The 22,310-nt window shown below is 41.1% G+C and overlaps 1 protein-coding gene across 3 annotated transcripts in view; it reads left to right on the forward strand.

Annotated features, from left to right (window-relative positions):
- The window catches only part of ESRRG (estrogen related receptor gamma), a 519,140-nt gene that overhangs the window by 375,076 nt on the left and 121,754 nt on the right, over positions 1-22,310 (forward strand). The window lies entirely within an intron of this gene.

A 22,310-nucleotide genomic window follows, 5' to 3' on the forward strand; every position in this document is an offset into this window, starting at 1 on the left:
AGTTTTGACAAAAGAAAACATATAAATAAAAATCCAACAGTAACAACCCAACCCATATAAAAAAGAATTTTCCCTTTAGTTAGGACAGTGGTGATTGCTTGCTTTTCTGTGGTGGAAAACATTAGCCTGGTAATTGCCTTAAACCCTATTGCAGAGCAACAAGCAGAACATATTTCAGGCTGTAACAAGTGATCGACAGGCATTTTTTGGTCTTAATTATAAGAAATTGCCACTTAGTTGAGCTGTAAAGACTCCAACTAAACGTATGCTCATTCAAAAAGGCTGAATTAAGAGTTCGGAGTTGAGCAATCCTTAGTTTTAAAAAAGCAAATCAAATTTTTAAAAATGTTACAGAAGTGACATACCACTTAACACTGAATTGGTGTGTCTTGGATGTGGATTTTATTTTCAAGCTAAAGCGCATGGAGATACGTCACTCCTACCAGGCAGATAGAGTTTTCTGGATTCGTTTGATTTCACGGCTGTAATGTACTCACTATTTGCCCAACCAGGATGAAGGAGGAAGTAGGAAAACGTATTTTCCCCGAAATAATTTTCCCCATTGTGTTTTCAAGCAGGAGCCGTCTTGAAGGGGGGTTAGAGTGACTGAAGACGTGTGAACTGTGTTTAATTAAACATTGTTGGTGAAAGTCAATGGGACGGGTGCTTATCTGTAACTCACACCTCTTCAGTCGCCGTTATCAAGCCTTTAGAGGGACTATTTTCAAGGGAATTGCTTCTGTTGCTGATGTACTTAAATAATAATTTATTTTCCTTTACTTCCTTGTGCCCACTTTGGTGGAAAAAATATCTTGAAGCCCTCCCCCCCAAATAGAAAAGAGGGGATGGTTATGAGTAACTATGGAATACTCTCTTCCTTTTGCACTTAAAAAACACAGTGAAATACTGCATCACGCCCTGCATATAAATGCACGATTATGTTTGGCCATCTCCTTGGCTCAAGACTTACCTTCTCCGCCTGGAGAGAATGATACTGTCTTAAACGTATCTTTATGGATGGAGAGGGATTTCAGTCCCGTGCAGTATGTCAGAGATCATGATGTAGTAAATCTATTCAAATGTAAACCTGTTCAATTCAATTACCAGTCCGTAATAAAATTTGCGGCTACAACCCCCATGTTGACCACAGCAGTCCATACAGGCCGATGGCGCAGCGGGTCTGGAAATTGACAGACAAAATCTATTTAAACAAAAAACAACATTAGTTCTGGAATCTGAAATGAAATCAGATTTCAGCAGCTTTGATGGGAACCTTCTTTCCTTGAACAGGTATTTTTTTTCTTCAACAAGCCAAATGCATCTTAGATAAAGTGCTGCCTGAGGGAAATGAAGACACTTTAATTAAAAAAAAAAGTGGGTTTATAGAAAATTGAGACTTGTTTTGCTCTTTTGAAAATAATACTCCTTAGTTTTATTGGCTGGCGTTACTACTAATGATGTGGGTACGAAAGGGAAGTGGTGGCTTCGCGGGTAAACGACTCCCGTGACATCGCAGTGTGTATACTTAGATTCCTTCAAGACGTGTCTTCTCCTTAGGCAGCCCCAGAATCGTATCTAAATGAACTATGGTTTTAATATTAGAACTTTGGAATCAAAAAATGTTTACCAGTTGAAGCAAGGAAGCCATTGTGTGGGGGAAAACAACAAAACGCAACCACATTACAAAACCGTGAGAAGTATGGTTAGAAAGTACAAGGAAGTTTGTTCAAATCCAGGTGGTTGTACCGTTCCCTGTCCTGAAAAATTCTCTTCGCTCTTCCTGGGTTCTGCTTCCTGCTGAGCCTCAGGAATGACCAGGGCACAAATGATGGGCCAGCACTATTTTTTCAGCATTATACCTTACTGTATGTCAGAGAAAACCCATCTGTTACCAGATATCTGGTCTCAACATTGCTTTCCATTTCTCTCTTTTTTTTTTCAGTTATTATTTATTTGAAGGAAAAAATAAGAACCAATCAAGGGCCACCTGGTCAAGATTTATTTTTATTTTGATCTGTCTCCTTAGTTATTTAAAGGTTATTGCAGGGCATACTGGTTCAGTTTTCTCTCTGTCAGCAAACAGAGACATTTTAGGAAAGCAATAGTTATTTTATTTAAGTATAGAAGTCACCTGTCAAAAGATTGAAGAAGGGCTTTTTGCTCTTTATTGGCATGCTGGGGCTCACCTTGGCAACTCAGGTATTTTTCTTTGACTCTTGCACATGGAAGCAAGAGGTGCACATTTGTGTACAGTATTATATCCTCCAGCCAGGCCAGCCTGCGTGCCATAGTATCGATGAACCAGGGCAGCATGGCAGACTAGTCTGGTTGTTTCATGCCAAGAAAGTGTGCCTTTGACTTTGCTTTAAAAAAATCAAACCAAAAAAATAGTTACTTAACCTTTCCAATCATCAGTTTTGTCATCGGAACAAATGATAGTAGTAATAATAGTGTTTGCAGATAAAGCGTTGTTGTGAATATCCAATAAGATACTGCAGGTTAGACGCTCGGTGTGCCGGGTGGCTTAGAGCATGGACCAGATCAACGTTAGCTGTTGTTCCTGGAGATGGGAAGGGTCCAGCTTTCGTGTCAGATGGACCTAGATTCAAGCCCTGGCTTTACCGCCTCCTGGACCTGGGGCAAGTTAGATGACCTCTAGGGCTCACTTGATTCAACCTATTTACTCATAACCATAGAATTTAATCCTTTGTCTATCAAAGAAAGTGGACAAATCACACACATTTTAAAATGTATAAGAAGAAATAGAAAAATGCTACCAACCTCATAGGTGCATTAAATTTTACTGAGGTAATTTTGATATCAGAGCCTCGTGAAAAAAAAATCAGAGGAGAGAAATAAGTTTTAGCACACCTTCATAAATATTAACTAAGCTTCTCCCGTGTGTCTGGCAAAACATTGTGCTTTAGCTTTTAATTTTGATTTTTCCACTACCTTGCCTTGTGATTTTGGGCAACTCCATTCAACTCTGTCTCCATTTCCATATGAGCCGGGGAGCAGTTAGACGACTTTCTTTTTTATCCCTTCTATTCTGAAATCCTGTAAGTTTCGTTAAAAAATGATAGAGTGTCCATAGAAACATGATACCAATTTATGCCAGAAAGATACTTATAATTATGTTGCTGCTACTGACTAGATCCATAAGTTTGAAGGACAGTAAGAATTATGATTCAATAAACATGGCTAGTGAATTGTGCCACTTGGTAAATTTCGTCTTAATGATTAATTCTTTGGATGCTTTCCATCTTTCCAGAAAAGCAGAGAGTATTTTATTTTTGGTCAAAGTTAATAGAAGTGAGAATTGAAGGAACAGTAGGGCAATTAATAGATATTTACAATACTTAGGCGCTGAGGTCTTGATTATACATTTCTGTGGTATTTGAAAAACCTTTCCTCTGTATTTCCCCACAGCCCCTACCATCTCTTGTCAATATATTGAAGTGCAGTCAGTAGAGTTTTATTTCTGTGGGCATCTGAAACCTCATCACAGATTGCTGTGTTGCTACTGGTTAGATGTATTTGAAGTTTTGTTGCTAGATTTTTAAAATAAAAATATTCCATAAGGGAGAAAGAAGAAGAATGAGTTTATATAATTTTAAGTGCCTTCTATATACTTCCTCTGGGGGAAAATGAGTCATTAAACAAACAAAAACAGTAGCATAGTTATGTGTTTTACTGATAACCATATTTGCTTTTCATATTTGGTTTGACATCTTTAAAGTAAGTTTCTATGATTGGGGTGCTCAGTATTTCCCCCCACTTTTTAGAAGTCTAAAAACACAAGCATGAAGATTCCAGGTAGGCAATTTACACGATGTGGTAGAATTGTGAGTCTTCCTGTTCACGATAAAGTCAAAGCAGAGCTTGGAAATTCATATTTGAAATAAGTTACTCAATGTGGAAAGGGCACAGGATATTACAGCTTCATTATCACCTTAAAATCTCACCCAGCAGAGAAAAGTGGGACCTGGCTGTCAGATACTCGTTCATCAGATGAGGAACCCAAGGTTCAGGGAGTTTTAGTGATGTACGTCAGGTCCCAGTGCAAATCAGTGCAGGTAAGAGGGAAGGTGAGGGTCTCATATTCCCAGACCCATCCTGGGTCTCTGTCAAGCTGTGTTGCAGCCTTGGCCCAACAAGGGGTCTTTTTCGCTCCAGCCACAGGTCGATTGCCCACAGTCTCAGAGCAGCAGGCCAGGAATGGCCCGAACTGTTCATTTAGGGGCGGAAAAAACAGGAAACAGTGCTCGTACGCCCAGGAAGCGGCAGCGTTTGCGAGTTGAATACTCCCTGCTTTTCTTGTGCCTAAGATACAGGTACATGTGACGTTCATAAGGAGGGGAGTTTTCCTTAGCGTCCCGATCTGAGGAAACCAGGCTTCTCACCTGTCGTTTAGTGAAGCCACTGAGGATAAAGATCACGAAAAGAATTAGTCCAGGAAGGGTCTTTACAGGACAAGTGAGCAGCTGGAATATTGGGCTTATAGCGAGTTGGAGAAGGCGCTGTGTGTCAGGAGCTGTGGAATCAGATTGGCAAAAATTGAGATGCTGCATAGAACAGTGCCTTCAGGTCCGTTGGTTTTGGTCAAGCTGAGTTAGTGTTTGTCTCTAGCTAAATCCCTGGGAAAGCAGTTAACCTAAAAAAGTATGAAGATCTAGAATGATCTTTTATTTTCATTCCTTTTTTTTTGATAGGTGGGAGTTTTAATATGCAAAGCAAGTTACACGTGAGGCTTCTCTTGGCAGTGACAAGCCAAGCAGCTCTCCACACACGCCCACCAGTCTTAAGAGTTTGTAGAGAGGGGACTTAACTGGGTTTAGTCATCTACACCATCCAGAGGGTCCCAACAGCACCGTGCTCTCTCAAGGCTGCATCTTTGAGGTGGCTTCCAGTTATTGAACAGTGGGCAGAACACAAATTCCAAGGACAGGGTGGGGGTGAGGAGTCTCCCATTGCCTGGGTCCAGTTCATGGGTCAACCAGTAGTCACGTCCTCTAGACGCCCTCCTCCAACCTCTGCATGGACTGGAATGGGCTAGTTCCTGAAAGTTCAGTGAGATTCCTTTGTACAACTGCCTGGAACTAGTACTTATTATTTTCATTTCTTGGTTCTCCAGTACCTTAAAAGGGTCATGCCATCTAATGCCCTGTTTAAATCCTTTGGCTTGACAAATCATCCTCAATCCATGAAGAATTGCCAGTGTCTATAGAACGGAAGACCCATGTCTCTTGCTCTGTCTCATCCATTAATGACTGACCTCATGTTTAGGAAATCTTGGAGTGGAAAAAAATGGTAGGAGTATGGAGGTGGTAGCAACCCCTCTTCATCCATGTTAGAGGATTCTTGGTCCACAGACCCTATTCATTCTGATCTATCTCATCATAATCCACAGGGAATACTTCCTATTTCTACTTTTTAAAGAAGGCAGTGTGTGTGTGTGTACACATATACACATATACATGAGGCAGAGCACAGACTGCACATTTATTCATTTAGCTGCCATTACAGCTCTCCAGTCAGTTGTCTTGAGCCCCCAGGATATACAGAAAAATTATCCCAGAACTGTTTTGCTGCAATCACTTGTGTCTTAATTTATATATGGCAGTGGGAACTCTGGGAGTCTTCTGGGTTTACCCTATCAGCAGGAGCGGTGAAGAGAAACTTACTTGTCTAATTACACTTCTGTTTCATATCTTCTATTTTAATGAAATGTTCATTTAAAGGGTGCAGCATCTTTCCAGGTAGATGCTCTTTACAAAATACAAGGCTACTCAGGCCATTTATTAACAAGTAGATTTGTTTTTGCTTAAAGAATCTACTTAGTGTGATTTATCCTAACAAAACATCTTTTGTAAAAACCTCTGAAGAAGACATTGCCAAGGTGAATTTTTTTTTCCTTCCTCCTGTCTAATATCATTATGCTGCCAAGTCGAAAACAGAAATTATTGGTAGGGAAATTTGGGTTCCTACTGCCTTCAAAAAGCAGAACAAAGAAAAGGAGAAAGCTTTAATGATATTCAAGGAAAATATTTCTGTGTTAGATGACAGTTAATAGAACTGCATTGACCTCCCTGGTATTTGTTGCACTTTCTGGTATAATATTATCCTAAGAAGCTCCCTCATTAATGCAGAGTATTAAACAGAACTCCCAAGTTATAATATAAGCAGTAGAAAAGAGCGCCTTCTTGGTGAGTTTTGCCTTCACATTAAGCCTTTGGGAGTATGTCTAAGGTTCCACAAAAACTTATTTCATGTACAGATACTGCATTAACAGATGGTGATCTTTTTTTTTTTTCAGTCAGACTTTGTTGATATGAAACCTGAATAATCTTAAAATGAATAGCAAAGATTTTGAGGGTAAGGGTAACAGCACATATTCTTGAGAGCTTATTAATATGCCTTAGGCTCTGTACTGTGCACTTTAGTTGGATTTTTGTTTTTTTGTTAATCCTTACAGTGACCTCCACAGGTGGGTATTTCCCCATTTCACAGAGGAAATAGAAGTTTAGAGAGATTATTGTACTTGCCAGAGTTCTCACAGTGTGTGATGGAGTCTGGATTTTACAGCAGGCATTCCAGCTCTATTCCTTATGCTCTGTATTTGTTTAATACAGTTTTTCTTTGTGAACCATAGGAATATTCAAGCATATATTTAGTTCGGGATTCTAAGGAGGCCATGGGTATTATGAGATACTGAGCTCTTAAAAGATTACTTAAATAAATTTTTTTTTTTGAACCAGGACTCACTCGATTGCTTTGAGGTCTTCACTTAAGGTCCAGAAGTAGAATGAACTGTGTCGAAAGTCATTAAGTAGATTTCCCATCACTAGGAGAGATGTTGCAGAGAACAATTTCAAGTATCGTGTCGGGGGTTAGAATAGAGTATCTTTCATGGTGACTTCCAACTGTGAGATCTTTGAGATCTCAACATAAACTTTGGAATAACTTGCCAGTTATAAACTGTGTGAATAACCATCAGCAACGCTCAAGCTGTTCAGTTTCTGGGAACCCCATTTCAGGGGTCTATGTTTTAATTAGACAGTGTGTGACATCTTATTTAAATCCAAATGGAAGCATAGGGGAACATTTTGTTTGGTGACTTAGTTTTACTGTCCAATTTCTAGAACGTGAACTTCAGGACCAAATATCTTACACATTCTGCTTTCGTAGAGGCGTGAATTTGATTCACTGACTTTGAGCACCATGTGCCTCAGTTGTTTTGAGGATGTGGCCACAGTGTGCCACTGGGATATTGTGATCTTATCTGTCTTATAAATGGGGGAAATTGAAGTACTAATGTTTTAAAGATAATCCATGCTAGTCTTAGACTATCACATACTCCCTGTGGACGTCTGGTTCTCTGGAACCATTTTGTATTTATATATTTTTGTGAAAATAACAACTACTTTAGAAATGAAGTAGATAGATTCTCTCATGTGAATTAACTACATGAAGCACCAAGAATTATTTGAACTGAGTAAATCTACCCTGGCTCAGCGTATTTGTGTTAGAGAGGACAGAGAGATCGGAAAGATAAGGAACAGTTTTTCTAGCTCCCTTCCTCGTGCTTTAATTGGAATACCATTAAAAGTTAATCATTTATTTGATTGTCCTCATTTGTCATTTCCATTTGTGAATTTGAAATGGGAAGCCAGCATTTATCTAATATGCTACCAAATTTTATTCCTTTTGGATTATTAAAAATCCCCAATGGATTTTGCCCCAGGGGGGGAAAACCTGCTTCAACATTTGCTCATGCACTGAAAATCCTGTGACAGCACAGAAAGCGATGAGGGAGTGGGGAGGGGAGATGCTCGCCGTACAGGACTCTGTTTGATGTGGAATTTTTCCCCATCAGCCTCCAGACAACAGATTTTTGCCCCTTTCCACCAGCGCCCACATATATCAACATGGCGCTGGTGTTTATGATGTTGTCCTTAAGTTGAATGTAAACGAATTCTGGTATACATTTGAAGACGGCCCCTTTAATAAAGAGCTCCATTTTATTTCATTTGAGCACCATTCCTGACTTGTTAGTTACCCTTCTTGCTAAGGCTACGCAGAGTCCTACTCCATCGTGTCCTAGGAGGCGTCACACGTGATTTTGTTCGCTCCTGCGTCTCCCCCGAATGAAAGCGAGCGCTGGCTATGTCTTGAGAGATCGTTCTGTAGTTTTGCGTCTCTCTGTCGCTTAGTGGGTTGTAGAGCCACCAACCAGCTTCCCTAAGGCAAGCTGTCTGCAAAGGAACAAGCCAGCTGGCTTGGCCAAGGTTGATCAATGATGAGCGGCAGGCTGGGTTCCAGGTTCACAAAAGCCACTCAGTGGAGAGTAGGTCAGTGGCTTCCCCAAAGCCAATTAGCTGGCAGCAGTCTGAGGTGCCTGGTGCTAGCCAAACTCCCCGAGCCTGTTGGTACTGGTGGGGAGTCCACCCTTGGGCTTCCTGGCAAACCAGACTTCAGTGAATGGCAGATTGTGTGTTTGAGAGCCTCTGTAGCTCTGCGGAGACGAGAACAAACACCAGGGGCCCGCCTTCCCCGGGCGGCCGGGCCCCGCGCGAGGAAGGAGACGGCTCCTCAGGCGTGACGGGGTCCAGCGGGCTATCCACGGCGAGCCTTTGTCTTCACCTGACTTCAGCTGAGATGCTTTCTGATGTTGTTGTGAATATGAGTCGTGCCACTGACAGAGAATCCCGTGGAAATGGTTTTAGAAGCAGGACGCTTTCTAGAGACCTTTGACTGGAGTGGTAGGATTTCTACTTTTTTAAAGCCCCAGATGTAAGAGCCTCTTCTGGGTGGCGGTTGGGGTAAAATGGGGCTGATGGCGAAACCCGAAGGGGACGGCTTCCTAGCAACTGCCCTTTAGTTAACCTGTTTCTCCGAAGATGATGTGTACCTCAAACCATAATCCCGTCCCTATTCTTCTCAACGATTACATTTTCATCTGTTATGCCTTCCTACCTAGGCTTCATAATCAGAGCTTTAAGATGTCTGGGCTACTTTACTAGAGTTGTTAGGTACGTTGGGGATGTGGGGAATGGAAGGAGGAGGGTACCTAAGGACGGGATCATTTGCATCACCACCTCGTTTAACTTAGCAGGTGTCTCTGCGTAGGTCTGCGCGGATTTCCAGTTCTGTTTTCTCAGTTCCAGCCAACGTGTTCCCCTCCTTAGGAAGTAAAGTCCATTTTGCCTGGCCTGCCTCTCACTTCTCGGCTCTAAGTGTTTTCTTTGTGGCCTCCCAAGTGCTTATTTACTATCTTCTCTCTGGACTGTCCAATTAATTTCCTGCAGCTAAGCTGCTCCCTCACACATAACTTTTTGGGCACACAACTTCCTCTTCCTTCCTCTGCTCCTCCCACCCCTTTTGGGGGGAACATTTTTTGTTTCCAGATCCTCCTAAAAGCACAGTTTCTTCACAACTGTGCCGAGTTGCTCTTTGGTGGTTCCCAAGCTTGTGACCTGCACCCTTACCCACTCCCAACCCCTCCTCCCCTGGACTCAGCTCTCTGCTGGCTTAGGCGTATGTCTCCAAGCCTGTTAAGTCTCTGCACATCAACGTTATCGCGATCGTTAGTATACCTGAAGCCAATTAAATGACCAGTGCTCTGACCTTAGCCAGTCTTAGGTTATTATCAATTCATGAACAATTTGGGAATATTTGGAAGGAATGCAGATTCTTGCCTTCTGGTCTGTGTATTTCTACGTGCTGTCCGAGAAATACACCAGTTCATTGTAACGTCTAGAACTGGGGTCAGGTTATTCCTCCAGGAACTGCTTTCCAGCTTCTCGTGGATCCAAATGATACATATCTGTCGAGCCCATCTCCAAACGTTTATTCATCCATTCTTTATCCACCCAATCAAGGAATATTTCTGAGGTGTGGCTCCACACCACTTACTTTATTAATGCCAGAGATAAAAGGTGAACATGACAGATGCGTTTCAGCCCTCTCAGAGTTTATGATCCATCATAAGCCTGATTATTTACAATTACATGGGTTTTCCCCCTTTCTGAATTTTACCAGCATTTATATTCTGTTTCATACAACTTAGCATTTTAACTTCATGTTTTCCATGTAGGGAAGTCGAGTGTAAAGATAAAAAGCTTGGTGTCTCAGATCAGATGGAGAGTCGTGACTATCGATTGAGTCTTTTGAAATGTGTCTAATGCAAATGAAGAATTGAATCTTTAATCTTACTTAATTTTAGTTGAATTAAGTAGCCCGACGTGGCTGGTGACTAACCTATTGAACAGCACAGAAATAGAATCTGGGTTCAATCCAAACTCTACCACTTACTAGCTGTGTTACCTCAAACAAGTTGCTTTAGCCAAGCCTTGTCTGGAAAGTGGAGGTGGTAATTCTAACTGCATCGGAGGGTGGTTATGAGGTTTAAATGAAATCACAGATAGTAGATGTAATATTCTTTGGCACAGTGTCTAGTAAACACATAAGCAATCAGAAAATATTGTGTTAGTATTAATTTTTTGTAATGTATTAGTCACTTAGTATTTACCAAAGAGCACAGTGTACACAGCTTCAGAACAGGGGCTGAATCTGTTTAGATTTTAGTCTACCACGACACCTAACGTAACAACGGTCACATAGTAAGTGCTCAATAAAACATAACTGATTTTTTTCTTCCTTTCTCTCTCTCTTTCTTTCTTTCGCCTACTTTAGTAGGCTTTCAGTTACATTATTAAAACTTGAGCGCAGGAGTAATTTTGTCATAAATAATGATTTTAGAAACAATTCATGGGCTATCATCATATATTAATCACTTCTATATTTTCCTTTATATGTGTGTCACCATTATTTCAGAAGTCACGTTGTGATGAGTTGATATTAAATAGCCTGATGATATAGCAGTTACTATAGCCTGAGTCCAAAAAAAAAGATGAGAAATGCCATTTGTTTTTCATCTGTCTTCCCCATAGACATTTGATATGTTAATGAATATAGATGAGAAAACTAAGACCTATTTTTAAAAAACTCATATAAATAACTTGCTTAAGATTATACAACCCGGAAATGGTAAAGCCAGCATTCAAGCCTGATTTCTCAGACTCTGAAGTCCATATGCTGATGGATATTCATAATGAAGTCTTTTGGTTTTCCTCTTAATTAGTTCATCGTACCAGAGTGTCAAGCAGTGAAGTATTATTTCTGGCACATGGAAGCCACTAGTCTCTATTATGTTATTTTGTGAGCAAGGAGACCTTTCTTTCCCGGAAGGGTGTTGGTGCCAGGACTGTTAGAATTCCAGAATCACTCCTTGTTGTAGGTGCTGTAACAGGCTTGTTTTCCGATTTCTGTGAATGTTGCCCTCTTTCAGACCACAGTACTATTTCTAAAAGTTTCTGTGTAGACCACTTCTCCTTTTTCTCAGAAGTGGTTTGAATAATGTTGGACTCGCGCCTGCTTCTGAGTGGCACTCCTTCTATGGGGGCTGCCACGGACTGCTGTTTAGCAGGACAGACAGCCAGCACCTAGTGTCTGCCCCCGAGAGGTGGTCCAGGTCCCTGGCTGATGATTTCATTTCCTGTTGTAGCATCACTTTCATGCCCTGCAGTCAGCAGGTCCGAATTTGTGGTCCGTGAACAAATGCATTTCTCAACGATTTCGTATATGCCTGTAGGTCCCCCTAGAAGTCACTCATTAGGATCTGGAGGGGAGAGTGTAGAAAAATAAAGCCCCACTAATGGTCACAAAGTAAGAGGAACCGCAATTCAGTTCAAACGCTGCGTGCCTAGGAAATAGCAGAGAACCTCCTGGTAGCTCACAAATCTTCAACTATTTGGTTACGTGCTCCAGGAGAGAAAAATCTATCAGAAGTTTTGTTAAGACAGAAAAGAACAAAATCCCCCAGCTTTTACGAGTAGTTCTACTTCTATTTTAATGCCACGCGGGAATTGGCCCCTTTGAAAGTTCCCAAGCTTGTAAAGCTGGGAATTCTTCCCTTCCTCACCTTCCTCGCTTAACTTGCAGTTACAGAGTCTAACTAGCAGTTAACGCATTGATTTTAACTGGAAACCCAGGAGGGGTGAATGCTGGGGTCAGCTGAACTCTTAAACAGTCCTGGGAGACCAGAGTCATTTGCACATCGGAAAACAGCTAATGGGCCAGGGAAGCAGAGGTGAGTTGCGGGGCCTTTCCTGTCTCCTGTCCATCACAGCGCGAGAGATCGCTGACAAAAAAAATCTTCTGTACTTTGTTCTTCTTCTTGACTTTCACTTTCTTTTTTCCTTCATGACTGGATATTTTAAAGAGATTCAGGGATGAGGGAGGAGAGGGAAAATGATGACTGCTTAGTTTCTTCTCACATTGCAGGAATCCAGGAAATAGGGTGATATCCTACAAAGGCATGGGTTTCATTCATATACTGACAAAGTAAAGAGAATACATTTGGGGGTGAGGGCGAGATAATTAGGTTTATTTATGTGTTGTGTATATTTTTGTTTTTTAGCATAAGTACTGAGGATTGAACCCAGGACCTCGTGCATGCTAAGCACGCACTCTACCCCTGAGCTATGCCCTCCCCGCTGAGAATACATTCGGAGTTGTATTATAAACATGTCATTCAATGTAGCATGGTAAGATCATGGGATTTGCTAACAGACAGCCTTGAGTTGCTGTACGGTGGCCAATTATTCACAAGTTTCTTAATGTCTCTATCCTCAGTTCCTTCATCTATAAAACAGTGGTCATAATGATAATGCCCGCCCTACAGAGTTTGCTGTGGGGGTTCAATAAGAGATCATACTTAAAATACTCAGCACCATGTCTGACACATGTCAGTCCTTAGTGAATGTTAGCCGTTATTATTAATATCACCATCATCATCATCAATATTATTTGGTCGTCCAAGTGTTTAAGACACTGCCTCGCTAAACCAAAAACAGATCCGTTCTGCTTGGTCTCAGATGTCATTTTTCTGGAATTTTGTTTCCCTCCAAAGTGAACAAGTGCTGTATTCATAGCAGGTTTGGGTCGTCTTCATACAGCTGCTCTCCCTGAGTTACTGGGGTCAGAGGTCCCCAGTAATGCTCTGTGTGACTCCAGCCCAAGGCCAGTTCCTGTGGGCATGAGATCAGAAGGTGACAGGCAGGGTCAGCAGAACCTGCCAGAATCACCGAGACCCCTCCGCAGATTGTGGGGGGACAGCAGGCGAGTCTGTCATGGGCCAGAAACAAATGACCTTGCAGCGGGGAATCACTTCTCACCCGGATCAGGGCTAACTTTTTCCAAAATGAAGCTTATCTGCGGTTGCTTCTGCACGAGCCAATGCGTCCGTTCACTTCGGGCTGCCCGGGATGAACGACGTCTGCGTTGTTAGTGAAGAAGCGACTTTCACCTCCACCTCAAACTTTTTTTCCTTAATTATTATTTTTTATTGACATGTAGTTGATTTACAGTGTTAGTTGCAACCTCCACCTCAAACTTTTAACAACTACGCCATCCCTTAAAAACTGTGCTGTCTTGGGTTTATTGTTTTTGTGTTCTTAGGTCTCTAAACGTCTTGGGTTTATGGTTGCAGATGGCTTGGAACCTCCGAGTTCTTTACTTGACTTCCCAAGCTCTGCCTCCAAGCCGTTATTCCAGCAGGGGAAGTGGAGAGTGTGAGTGACTCCTGCAGAGGAATGTCTCCTTGGTTCTCCCCCTCCTGCCCCTTTCCCTCCCTCCTTTCCGTCCTGGGGTTGACCTTAGAACATCAGATCGATGGCAGCAGCTCAGAGTTCTGAATGGCACCCACATGCTTTAATGTTGGCTTGGTGCCTGTCCTGCAAATTTGGTGGCAATGGTCCAGTCGCAAAGGATGGGGGTTGGAAGGTTTGGCCTGGAGAGAAAGAGAAATCAAAGAGGGAAGGAGGGAGGAGAGAGAAAGGAAGGGAAACAAAAACAGAAAAATAGGCTCACGTTGTACAGGTGACTTAGTTCTTGTCTTCTCTAACAAATCGCTTTCTTTTTTCCTTTCTTTTTTTAATTGAAGTCTAGTCAGTTTACAGTGTGTCAATTTCTGGTGTACAACATCACGTTTCAGTTATACGTATAAAACTTCTTGAACGCATTTCCCCATTCTTTCTCTGTACATACGACAGTAAACTGGCAGAATACTGATGAGGCCAGAACGACAGTAGAATCTCTCTCAAGCCCACCCACTCGTAACCCCAGTTTCCTTCTGGGGTAGGAGGAACTGGACCCTCCCCTGGTTTGTCCCTTTCCTGAGTCACAAGGTGGAAAGAGAGACTCTTCCCCCAGCAGTCTGCTGGACACACTGCCTGCCTGGCTCTTCCTGCACTGGCTCGTCTCTAATTAAAGTACTTGCTATGAACGATTTTTAAGCACTAGAGCTTAATGAAGTTAGAAAAAGGATTTGGATGCAGTTTGTGAAGACTTCTAACTGTTTGAGTTTTTTCTCTCGGGAGAGCCGTAAAGTCTGGAGGCGTTTTGAATTACTTACAACGTATTCCATTTTGTTCTTTTAAAAATTTCTCTTTTAGCGGTGCATAGCTGGAAAAAAAAAAAAAAAAAGCCCACTGCCCACCTCCCCCCCATCCCCCAGGAGAACACTGTAACTCTGGCTTTGCAAAGTGGCTTCTTGGGAATTTACCAGCCTTTGAATACGGTTATCTAATTAAAGGGATGCCTGTGTCTTTAATTCTCATTGGCAGCTCTACCTTTGACCCTGCAGTATCTTGGAGTTTAAAGTCAAGTTGCATTCGTCCACGGTAACCAGAAGTTTGTACATTTGGATACTTACCCTTTCACTGATGCTGGAAACTCTGTGCCTCAGAGATACTGGGCTGAGCAGGAAGACAGTGATCTATACGGTTCTGTGTGGATCTATGGAGTAAATTTCTCTGTCCATTGGTGGGCTCCTGCTGACCAGTTAAATGCTGGCTAATACCTTCTATTAGAGATCGGAGTAGCGGTAATTTGTCGTCGATAGCTGTAATTAGGTTTATCTACCCTTTTAACCAATACCATAATCTTTACCAGATTGTTATTGTTTGGGGCTATTGGGAGAAATTCTGAAAAACTGTTTTAAAGATTGATTTCCAAGCCGTTCAACTCTTTGGGGAATCCTTTCTTTTATCCACCCCCTTACTCATTTTCCTCTCAAATATTCACATGCCTTCTCAGAATAAAATGTCGTGAAGGCATGTCATGTATCTGAAAAATAATTAATATAATTGACAGGAATGTCGGTTTTCTGCTGAGGTGTGTTTCTCCTAATCCCGCTGTGCAATCTTTAATATTGATCTAATTGTTAGGAAATCGTGTCACTCTCCACTTACCCTACCTGGGCTAAATATCACAACTGAAGATCCTTGCAGTCTGTAACGCTTGCATCTGCACGTGAATACTCGCTTGACACAAGAATGGGTTCGCTTTCCCTTCTGTGCTGGGGCACGTGTCCATAGCATCTATGCGTGGAAGGGATACCTGCATGTATACAGTGCTTGCCTGCAGATGACAGTTTATTCACTGTGTACATTGCATATAATATTGCAAATGGCACATCAGAGTGTTGGAATCTAGGCAATAGGAGTTCAGCACTTAAAGTGTCCAGGTTGCACCTGAACTAGCTGGAGCCTGCCAGCCCCCGCAAGCCCACTGAGAGCATCTGTCTCGCCACCGCCTCGCTCATGCTGTCTCCTCTGCAGGCCCTCCGATTCTTCTGACTATGAGCATAAATCATCCACCTGTCAGGAGCTCTTGCTGCCTGGATTATGCAATGTGCCTGCCTTCATTTGGAGGTGGTGTGAGCAGGAGATTGCTGCAAATGGTCTGCATTCATTTTAATGCCATCCCGGCCTTTCTTTTGCTTTAATGAGGGGATTAGGGTGGTGACAATGACTTTCAGAGACAATGAAAGTCTTCAAGATTCTGGAATTCGCTTTGTATGTTGGGGATAGCTTAGTTTGAGATTTCATTTTTTTTTTTTAATCCCAGATAAATCAGTGGTTTAAACGTTTAGGCAAAGGAGCAGGGTACTGCACCAGGCCAGCTGTCTACAGCTCTATTTATTGGCTTGATAATAATTCGCCCCAGCTGACGAACTTAAAATCAGTCAAATTTTTGCTGATCCTTTATTAGTTACTTTTATCTTCTTTCAGGAGGTTGCATTTACACGTATTTGGGAGGCCCCATCCCCCACCCCCACCCATACTTCCCCTTTGCCTTTTTTTTCTTACTCCAGAATTTAAAAACTAGAAACTTTTCAGTAATTTCAGCGTCATTATCTGTTGACAAGTAAAGGTGAATCATGGTTGTTTTTTTTTAAACACCTCTTATTTGTATTGTTTATTTTGATCATCCTGGTGTATTTAGAATAACTTCTATTGCAGTTAAACTTCTATTTCACTCCCTCCTCCCAACACTCACACCGACATGTATTAACTTTTAACTAGGAAAACGCTAGTCATGCCAGCTTCTATATTTATGATAGATACAAAAACATGAAACTGTCAGCTTCCTTACTAATATAGACCCTTTTGGCTTATTCAGATCTCAACCAAACTGAGCCATAACTAGGACTGTATTTACTTGAAATTGAGAGAACGAGAGTCCCAGGATTCCACTGCTTTTGCATAGAGGAAGTGTTTCACAAATGCTGTCATCACATACAGATACATAAGTTGCCATGAGATCAGAGGATTGAAAGGAAATAGTACTTTAAAAATAAGACTTGTATCAGTGAGCCATCAGCTAAAATCAGAGTAGTGAGACATGCGGTTTTAGCCATTTCATGGTACCTTTTTTTAGATGTTTGGATACAGTTCAATCGAGGAATATTAATGAATTAAATTATATGGTAGTATCCTGGACAGAGCATGTGTGTTTTCTAAAGTAGAAGATCCTTTTATTGTCACAGAGCCTGAGATAAAGTAGATGTTGAATTTAAATTCCTGCGGAGGTTTTCTTTCTTCGAAGCCTTCGGGACCTCCTGCATGTGTTTATTTGCACAAGGTGGTATTCGGGGCACCTCAGGAGTGAGAGGATGACAGTTCTCTGCTGGCTCCTTGTCCCCAGCTTCCTCAGCCTGATCCCCTTTCTACCTCTTCCACTGTCAAAGTCGGAGAGCTGCCCAGATTTTCTTGGGCACACGTGTGTGAGTTTTGTTAAAATCTGAGACCCTAACATTCACGAAGAGTAACAGCTGACATCCTTTCTACCTCGTGTGTTTATGTATGTGCGTGTGTACATATTTGCATTATATCTGTATTATTGTATATCATATGAATATGTATGTGCATGCATTTTATATATACACAGTACATATGTATGATAAATGTATTTTATATATATAAAATATATACATATGTATGTGTATGTTTTATATACATATTATAGTATATGTATAGGACATATATTTTACAGACACACAGATACACATACACTTACACATATATGTGCATACCCCTTCTGAGAAAATACCTAAATTAGGGTTTTGTCTTAACGCTGAACACACTGAGATTTGATCTCCATTGAGGGGTTAAAAAAAAAAAAGGCAGAAAATTGAACAATGCTCTAGAGAACCTGGGCTTTTTATAAAATCTTATTCATTCACTGTTTTTTCTTCAGCAATAGTATTTTTTAACATCTTAGTTAACACACCAGCTTCTCTAATGTGTTCAGATGTGATGAAAACACATTTTTCCAGCATCCAGCAAACCCACACAATGTACCAAGGTAACAGAACCCTCAGATATTGAGATAGGAGCATTTTCTCTGCCACTAACAAGTCACAGATTGTCCTGTGCACTGAGGAAGTAGGGAGACAAAGTTTGAACAGGGCGATTTCCTGTGGGTATTTTGCGGGAAGCAGTTGGCCTCAGTGAATGAAGCCTACGGAACCTGGAAGTCTATTAGGGCGACTGGTAACAAGTTAGCCTCCTACGCTTCTTGCCAGTTCTTAGTGTGATAGAAAAAGCACCCATTTTTTTCCCCTCCTTTTCCGCTTCTCCCTCTGTGGTGACCTGATGGACTCAGCTTCTTAGAACAGAAGATGTGTTTCATCATCATTTTTTTTTCCCGTCACTGACAAATCTAAATTTATGTATTTTTTTTTTTAGAGAAAACAGGAACATTTGAAGAGATAAATGCAACACAACACAACACTGACAAAATCTGATGAAAAATCTCCCTCTTTTATCTGTGGAGAAATTAGGTTTATCATCAGGAAGGCATTCTCTTTTCATTTTCTGAAAGGTGCTTTTTGACAGACCCTTTGCAGTGGACGTCACACTCACAAAACTTGCTGTCACGGGGCTATTTGAATATGGTGACAGGCTCATTATCATGTTGAAGACTCCTGACAACACTGCGGAGGGAAATGGACAGGGCTGCCAATCAGCTGTTGAAAAGACTGGGGTTGAAATAGGGTTTTTTGTTCTGAGAACAGTAGTACAAATTGACTGCATTAATTCTTTTTATTATAGCCGCACACACTGTAGTTAAGGGCTCGGGAGGGTTTCCATTATCAACCCCTGTTTTCAGCAGGTTTATTAGCTGGCCATAAAAATTTGTTCCCAGCTGAAATTTGGCAGAGGTAGAAGCCTTTTCCTGTAAGATTTAAGTGTGTGTGTGTGTGTTAATTGTACTAACAGTTACAAAAAATTGCCAAGATGAAGTTTGATGAGCAGTTTTACTATACTGTTGTCTTCTTACTACACTATACTTACTTCCAAAGTCTTACTGTAATTCAGTGATCATGCAGTGTTGGAAGGGAAGAATAATTCAAGCTGAGACTCTATGATTGTGCTTTGGGGCATCTGAGGCTCTCTGTAGAAAATGAAAGAACTGATGATTTACAAACCAAAATTCAGAAGAGTGGCTGACACGAAGCAAACAGTTTCTCACAGCACTTCTCTTGTTTGTCATCTATTTCTCACTTCATGGTAGAAAAGCAATATGTGCCTAAAAGTCAAGTTATTTCACCAATATTTCCCGTGGTGTCACCATTCACACCATTCACCAAGATTTTGCTTATCGTGGTGGTGTCAGAGTTTTTTCACTTTTGTTACATGTGGCCTTTTTTTTTTAAGTAAGAGAAGAATTAACTCACTAGAATATCTAAAATAACATTGTCACAGTGTTTGAAGCCAACCAGAGATAATCAAAAGAAATAGAAACTTTTTTTTCTTATTTTGAGCCCTGTGAATGTGGGTAAGACTTGGTATTTTACCTAAGTCTCTGCTTCAAGGGCACCAAAAAAAAAAAATCATCAAATTCCATTCACATAAAGCAAGGGTATTTCTCTTTATAAGTTTTGCATAACTGTTTCTAATGATCCCTGTTCTGTTCAGTGCCTAAGTCACTTCCCCGTGGTAAGACACTTCAGAAACCCACAGGAGGAACATTAATTCTCTTCTGCCATTTGGTGTATTGCAGCATTTATACACTTGATTAGACTCTGCTCTGGTGAAAAAAGTTAGCATTCTTATATAAGAGCCAAATCCTCCCCAGGGAGTGACTTAGCTATTGGAAGTAATAAGTCCAATAGGGGAATTTTACTTACCTTCCAGAGTTATTCCATTCTGATTTAACTCACTAACTATGTCTTAAATTTGCTTCTCACAGTGCTAGCTTATAGTCATACATACCCAATGAGCAAAATTATTGGCATCCAAACAAAAAATAGCATTTCTTTCCTGTCTTTATGTTTAATAAAACTCAGCCCTGAAATGTCCACTGTCAGCTCATTGCTTTATGTGCTGACGCTTCCCTGGCATCTTAGGTCATTCCTTTGTTTATTCATTGACTCACTCAACAAAGGTGTGTTAACTGCCTTCTTGGTTTCAAGCAGTATTCTAGGTGATGGGCTCAACAGTGAACAGAACTTTGAGGAATTGCCTGTCCAGCTGGTGGTGGGAAGTGGGGATGGTGTCAGCACGGTGGCATGGGAGTACACGGGAGGAGCACCTGATCCAGTCTTGGGTTTCTGAAGAAAGCGATGTATAAAGTGACAACAGAAGAAGGCGCACCTAGCGACCTAGCGGAAGATGGGGGACAGGAGAACAGTGTTCCAGGTAGATAGTCAGTTGACGCAGAAGCTCACAGACCTTGAGAGAGCTCTGCTCTTTTGAGGAAGTGAGAGTTGCTAACTGTAGCCAAAGGATCATGACTGGGACAGAGGCAGGCTAGTCATGTCGAAGATGGAGTCAGAAAGTCTTGATACTGAAGGATCTTGAAATCTAGTTAATGATTTTAGACTTTGCCTGAGATTAATGAGATTTTGAAGGTTTACTTCCTTCTGGTTTTGCATAGGATTAGATGGATGGTTCAGGAAGAACACGGTGGCTGCAGCTTGGGGAATGAACGAATGAGTCAGTGGCATTGCCCTGCCTTGCTGTTATTTTCAGGGTGAATTTTATTCATTTTCTTTCCAGTTTACTTCTGTGATCTTTCTCTCCCTGATCAAATTCAAAAATAGGAGTTTTTATTCCTGTGATGGTAACAGCCAGGCTCATTCATGTTCTTCTCAACTCCAGAAGCAAGACCATATTGGAGCCTGTTCTGAATTGGTTGGTGGCTTGAGTCCTTAAGATCCGATCCTGTCAGGCTCAGCGGCTTACTTGTATTCACAAGCAGAGTGTCCACCATGAATGCAGAGAAGGCAGGAATTAACATCTGTGGCTCTAGATTCGAAGATCCTTTCTAACTCTATAAGTCCATTAGTCTAACCATAAGGATATCACATGCAGATTAATCAGTATATCTGAAGAAAGTATATATACCATCAGGCTCTAGGTTTATAGTCCAGTTCATATCATGAACATTGTAAAATAATTATCCTCATGCAGGAAGGAACATGTAATACGTTTTCCAGAGAATCATACTCAGACCCTTATGATGAAATTTTCGCATCATTCCAAGCACACCTTATATTCTGTAAATATAAAAGACAAAGCATAGGACTGTTTTCATTTTCCTAATATTTTAAACTTTATCACTTAGTATGAGGAAAAAAACCTTCTTGATCCCTGGAGCATATTTCATAATTTAAAAACAATTGGGGGGGGTAGGTAATTAGGTTTATTTATTTATCTAATGGAGGTACTGGGGTTTGAACCTAGAACCTCATGCATGCTAACTATGCACTCTGCCACTGAGCTCTACCCTCCCCCCGTATTTCAAAATTATTGAATAATAATTTATATTTGATAAGACTATACTAAAGAAACTTCCATATAGGGAAAAGAATCATTTGCCCGTCTTTTATTTCTTGACAGAACAACCCGTATTGAGCATAATGCTTGTGCTGTTACTGGGTTGAACACGTTTCCACTTTGTTCACATAAGCATGTTGTCAGAATTCTAGGTTTCTGTCCAGGTATTTGGGAAATGGGACATAAGTTATCTAACCGAAGTAATAGTTTTCATACCTTTATAGAGATATTATTTGCTTTTTTTTTTTTTTGTAACCCTTCACAGCGAAGTAGGGTTCTTTTTTTTTTTTTTTTTAACCAGGCATTACGCTATTGAAAAAAAAAAGCATTCCATTAGATGGAGCAGAGTAAAACGAAGCAGGAGTGGGAGGTGTGGACAACCTGAGTTGGCATCTGAGAAAGCAAGGACCAGCTATGATGGGACCAAAATGGAAGGGAAAGGAATTCAGGCGTGAGAATGTGCAGGGAGCTAGAGGTGGAGGGAGGTGGTGAGAGAGGAAGGATTTCGAGTCATCAGGATGTTTCTGAATAAAAAAGAATGACACCTGGAAATGAAGGGGTTTCCAGTTTGCAAATGACACTTTAAAATTCATAGCAACAAACTAGTTATTTTTGTATGGATTAGAGACATTTTTCTTAGCATTGGCATCCACAAGGGATGTCTTTCTATGTCAAATCATTCCATCAAAACCAGCTGTAATTCATATTCCGGGTCTGGGAACCAGTGCTTTGAAAATGGGTTAGAAAGTCTGCTCTTGAGGACTTCCTTGACTTTCATGACACATTAGCAGCCACAAACTCCACAGCTACTGCTTTTTTCATACTTTAAGTCTTTTATGCTCTAGCCCAGCTACTGGACACAAAGACATGGAAAAAGAAATCTTAGCTCCACGGAATAAACTTACAGTGTAGAATTGCTACTTTAACTACAGCCTGTTTGTCTGTCCTTGCCCTGACTCTATCTCAGTATTAACAACTCTTTTACTGCCTCTCTTGAGCATCAACTGATTATTAGTGCTTTTGCCTTGTGGAACCACAGAGAAATTTATACTTTCCTGCATGTAAAAATGCTTAAAAAACCAGAAACTGCTTACCTTTCCCTCCTTCACACTTTTCCAG

This window comes from Vicugna pacos, chromosome 23, assembly GCF_048564905.1.
Source record: "Vicugna pacos chromosome 23, VicPac4, whole genome shotgun sequence".
Lineage (NCBI taxonomy): Eukaryota > Metazoa > Chordata > Mammalia > Artiodactyla > Camelidae > Vicugna > Vicugna pacos.